Source organism: Schistocerca cancellata, chromosome 10 (assembly GCF_023864275.1).
Source record: "Schistocerca cancellata isolate TAMUIC-IGC-003103 chromosome 10, iqSchCanc2.1, whole genome shotgun sequence".
In the NCBI taxonomy this organism is placed as follows: domain Eukaryota; kingdom Metazoa; phylum Arthropoda; class Insecta; order Orthoptera; family Acrididae; genus Schistocerca; species Schistocerca cancellata.
In genome coordinates this window covers 168865221-168871047 of record NC_064635.1, presented here as the reverse complement: position 1 = coordinate 168871047, position 5827 = coordinate 168865221, and positions in this window count along the sequence as shown.

Sequence of the window (5827 nt, the reverse complement as noted above, 5' to 3'; positions counted from 1 at the left end):
ACGTCATATTTTCCAGCAATTAAGCACAAGAAACTGTACTAAAATGGTGTGTCTTGGTGACATCTGTAATGGACTGTGTGTTCTAAAATGTATATGTTCGTAATGTTAAGGTATAGCTTAGAAATGCGCCAAATACAATATGTTAGCTTCCTAAACACTACTCAGTCAAAGGCAAGAATGGATAAAGGTCCAAAAAGATCCTTGATAACGAACAAAAATTAGATCTTTGTATCAAAATAGACTTATCCGTAGTATTTAACAAAATACGTAAGGATTTTTTCAGAAAAGACTTCCTAACATTGAATTCTATATACGACGTTAAAAGTTCTGTTTTTTAGGAATGATATTCTTGTAATTTCTTGTTAATTTGTATTTCCTATCCTCTGTACTTCGGATATTGTAAGTTACGTTGCTGTCTGCGGAGCAGCAGTCGCCTGCTGCTTTTAGTGTCGTATTTCCTGACCTAGCTATATCAATCCCCTGATATAATACGACTATAGACCATTAACTTTTTTTTACTTTTGTTGATGTTCATCTTATATCCTCTTTTCAGTATATTATCCATTCGGTTCATTTTCGTCCCATTACGTTACCGTCTCTGACAGAATGCTAGTATTGTCATGAAAGATTGAATACTGTACCCTTTGACTGTTTTAGCTGCTGTCTGTATTCTGTAAAAGTTGTAGATAACCCTTCGTTCTCTGCATTTATCCCTACTAACTTCAGCTTTCCGAAAGTGTTTTCCAGTGAACATGGTAGAAAGCTTTCTCTAAGCGTTTGACGTGGCTGATATACCTAACCCACCAATTTTTTCATAAATCTAAAAGGAAATATGGAAAAAGAAGTATAGAGAACTTAAAACACTATTTGAAGCGAGCACATGATTTAGCATGGGGAGGGGAGGGGGGGGGGCGTAGATTCAATACTACAAATCCAGAGTAAACATCGAATAAATTGTCAGCAATCATTAAGAACAATCTGATAAAAAATGAGTTATGAGCGTTTAAATATAAAATGTTAAATATCATTTAGTTTACAATATTTAAAAATGTATTAGTAAATTGCAAACTTGCATGAACAGTTAGTGTGCTGACACGACAAAAAATTGTGAACACATATGGTTAGTTTGGTACTGTGGCAGATTGGTTAGGACCGAAGTCTTATTGCATTTAGAATAATAGTTGTGCACTTTCCACTAGTTACTGGTTGTGTAAGAAAAATAATTTTATTTCGACAGCTATTAAAATTTCTTATGTTGGCCATTATTAATACACGGATAAAAGTTGTCTGCTATAAGTCAAATTGTATATGTTTGAGTAGCTTAGAAGCCTTAGATAATAATGAACAATAAAAAACTACAAATTCTTAGCTACACTGCTGAAAAATATGAATGTCACATATTATGAAATAAATACTGATTAATAATTGTGTTTATGAGTATTATGAAAAAATTACGTAGCATATTTTTTCCAAGAGATTAACAGAAAACAGAAAGTTAGAGAAAGAAGCTGACCATTATAAAAGATAAATATATTATGGTTTGTAGATAAATATGGTTTCGGTATATATGTAACATAGTAAAAATGTGTTATGTGATAACGTTGATGACTGGTCTGGCGTCAGTACATTGCTTAAGCAGCTACAATACTACATGATGTAACAACTACTCACATTTAAATAGCATTTCACCTCGTCCTTGTTCTGACAATCTGTGATAAAATGGAGGGGCATGCGTCAGGATGGGGTTTAACGTCCCGTAGGCATTTAAGTCATTAGAGATGTGTCGCGTAAGTGTACGAATGTCGTTAGCGTTTCCTAAAATTCAGTTTGTGTTTTGTGAGTTGGCAAAGCATGTTGAGCGTGGACAGTCTATGCGAAGGAGAGTCCTAGAATTGACAGGGAGTTAGATGCAAGCATATGCAACTAGTGGCAATAGTATGAAACAAAGTAGCATGAGGTCACATGCTACGAACTGTACTTAAGGACGCCGTCACTTAGCGACGAAAATATGAAGTAGTAGTAGTTGTAGTAGTGTACTACCGGTATATAAAATGTTTTATTTGTTAAAATGTTTAATAATGAGATTTTGTTAAATATAAAGCAAAGAAACGGAATAATTTTGTAAAATTTCTTATGTGTTTAACGTGAGAAAAATGGCTAGGAATAATTTGCTGTGACGTATGTTGAGGACGTACTGTGGGGCAAAGGATACAATGCCTTCCCGACTGCTACATTAGTCGTAGAGCAGCAGAATCGTTATGATGTCTGTCTTTAATAATCATAGTGGACAGTTGCTTTTGTAAACGTGAACGAGAAGAAATTTTAGTGTCTTGGACAACTGTATTAATAATGCTACTTGTGAATAAGGTATACGTCGTTGAAGTGGATTAATTGTGGCTCTGTTTGTGCATATAAAGAAAAGCCAGTATTGAAACGGTCCTATGCATATGGAAAAGTTCTTAATGTATGGTGGCTGGTGTTTCATACTAAGTATTCAGCAGCTTTTAATGAGGTACAAGCTATTTTGAAGACTCATAGGTATAATTGGAATAGCTGTTTGAAAATTTAAGTAATATTTCCGACAGAGATAGATGCAGTGCTCACTGTAGTAACTGAACATTTAAGTATTTTTGTTCTGAGTGTTATTAGAATTTGTGAACAAGTCGTGCAGCATCCATTACTGAAAGTTAAGCTGTGGGCCAATCTCCCTTCAGTATGATATGTGACGTTTTTTAGTAACTATTTCGTTATTACAAGGATAGTGTTTTACCTGTTTATTCACAAAGTGTGCATGATTCCGTTTCCTTCGAGTAATGTGATTCCATATTCAACGATTGTTAAAGCAAATTTATATTATGAGGAAGCAATTTCCAACACCAAAAGATGGCACAAATCATAAGGAAAATTTAAAATATCATTTAGCTACAAATTACGCCATGACGTTGACGTTAAGAGGTAAAATGAGGAAATCTCTGTTATAAAGGGTAGGCACTGTGATGGTAAGAAAGCTGAAACAGTATATTCGTTTTGCGCGTGACGAGGTGCAAGTGATCTTCAAATACGATGGCAGTTGGTTAGAATTACGTTCGGCCAGTTAACTACTTTCGTACCATTACTATAAAGTCAAGCTTTGCTTACTTTTACACACTTTAGGAACTGATCAATAAACACGTTGCAAGTTTCTGATTAAAGCACCAGCCACAAGAGCGCACGTTGAGTCTGCAGTCCAGTGCAGGTTAATTGTAGGATTAACATCTGAATATTAATTACTTGATGTGTTTTTCATGTTATGATAGTTTGTGTTCTTGAGTGCATGCAGCTTCAAGTATTTAATGGTTAAACTCTTTTATGGGATATGTTAAGGTCCCTTCAACAGGTCAAAATGAGAAAATAATGGACAACACAGGTTGTGTACCTTGCTCTGCGCAATGAAGAATTCCAGCTAATTATGTTTATTTGTATGAATAGTCGTGCAAAGAATTGTACTGTGATAAAAAGTTTTATTGAGCAATTACTGAATGAGATCACTAGTGTTACATAGTCCTATTTTAGGTGGTCAAACGCAAGCCATTCCTAATTAGGAAAGGATTAATTCCTGGAAAAGGAAAGCATCGCAACAGACGAGGCCATTGCCATTCAGTGTCTGAAGGAGATATCTGAATCCCTAATTCATCAAGTGGACCTCACTGTGGAAGGAAGATAACTTCATTCTGGCGGTGCAACAAACTCCTGCAACAACCTGTAGATCTTGCACAAGAACGCCTTTCACCCCACTGATGCTGCAGGAAAGCAGCAAGAGAAAGAACTGAAAACCACAGTTGAGACCAGTGTGGTGAAGTCTAATGATGAACCAGGCCACATTCGATCGTCCTCACTAAGACATAACGACATTGCCTCCACAGGCCAATACAAATACTCAGGTTCTCGAGCCCCTCCATCTTCCAGATGCAGTGAGCCAGCATCGAGGCAGGACTTGTGACGAGCTGACTTGTGTTCACCAGGTGACTTCTGTCTTCGAGACTGCAGCCAGCATGGTCTGGTGGAAGTAGCTGTTAGCGAGCTGCTGAGGTTTTCTGTACGGATGTGAAGGCACGAAGTCTTGTTTCTGTGGTTTACCGGCGGCGAAACTTATGGTGCTTATCGGGGGAAGAATGTCACTTCTTGGTAAAAAACTACTGCTAGTGTGATCTCAATGTAAGTAGTGCAGCTAGGAAATTGTATCATACAATGTGTCAGAGCCAACAGATCCACCGCCTCTCCACACGCTAAACGGAGGCAAACTCTGTCTTTCAACTCGCAAGACGTCAACGTCGCGAATCAGTGCAGTCTGTCATGTATCATATACTTGTGATTAACCTGAACATTCCATGAGGATCGAGCCGCCAAATTCAAGTATGGGGAGCGCACAGAACGCCAGAGTGTGGTCCACGCTCACATGGAATGTCGCTGTTCCGTTCCCCTCATCATACCGCATTAAGGGAGGATACATAGCTAGCTAGCACCGTCGGTGCTCTTCACGATGTCAGTTCATGGTGGACGCAGCTATAGTCCACAAAAACGTAGAAATTTCATCGGAAATGTTGCCGACTCGAACAGGTGGCACATAAGAGCGTGGCAATAGTTCGTCAGTCAGTGCCGATTTTATTGTATGTGTCTGACGCTGCCGTTTTCCGAGCATCGTCCCCTTGAGACCACTCAGCTATGGCTGCGGATAGTGGGAACGAGAGGGAAGCATAAACAGATCTGAACAGAGAAATATATGACCCGGCCACACGTAATGTTTTCCACTCCTAGCGAACAACACTGGCGCCACATCGACAATAAGTTGGTAGCTATCTGAAAGAGCCAGTTCTATCAGCAAAACTGCTCAGTCGTACTACAAAATTGTCATGTACAGCTGCCACATTGCAGAAATCTTGACAGCAACACTGCAGCCAGCTTCATAGCTTTTCGCAGACAGCACAGAAATATCGCTTCCTGACCACTCTCCAAAATCACATTTAATTTAAATATGTATATGCAAAACTCTGAACTTTCCAAAATGCAATCAAATTCAAAACAACCCCATTTCTACTTGTCATAACGGCAGCAGAAAAATTTTCTTTCCATATTATGTAACTGGATGTTTTACAATGAGTATTTCTTGACATTGGTAGCCCACATACTCATTCATCATAAATTATTAACAAATTCAGTAACATACGTTCTACATTCACTTACTCACATCTGACAGTGCAACAAACCAATATAATAGTGCCAAACAAAGTAAAATACTGCGTGATCCAGTTACATTAATGTGGCCACCACGTATGTTCGATATCAACGACCAATAACCACTCACAGACGGCATATCACCGCTCTAGCAGTGGAGGATACATATAAAGCATCCCTGGAGAACGTGGAAAACAGTGCAGTCATTGTCATAAAGTGGAAATGGAGCGATTCACTGCATATCCGAAAGGTTATGAACATTGGCTTTCTGGGCAAAGGAGGAAGTACACAGATGCTCATAAATTATGGATAATGCTGATACGTGGTGAAAACAACGCTCTCGTGGGTGGTTTTCTGGTTTAAATCACCTCGGCCTATGGTCATGCAGTGATTTTGACCTGCGGTCGTCACACGGTGGTGCTGGCAGCAGTCCACATACGCAGAGGTGTGTCGGTGCATGTCAGAGTGCGGTGCAGCGAGTAAGTGTGCAGACGTAGTCAGACGTGCTAATGGTGACTGTGTGTTGAAAATTGCTCAGTGAACACATATTGATGACGTTATCAGGGGTACAGTACTAGGGCGACAGGAAGCTGGTCAAAGACAGCAGGTCGTAGCA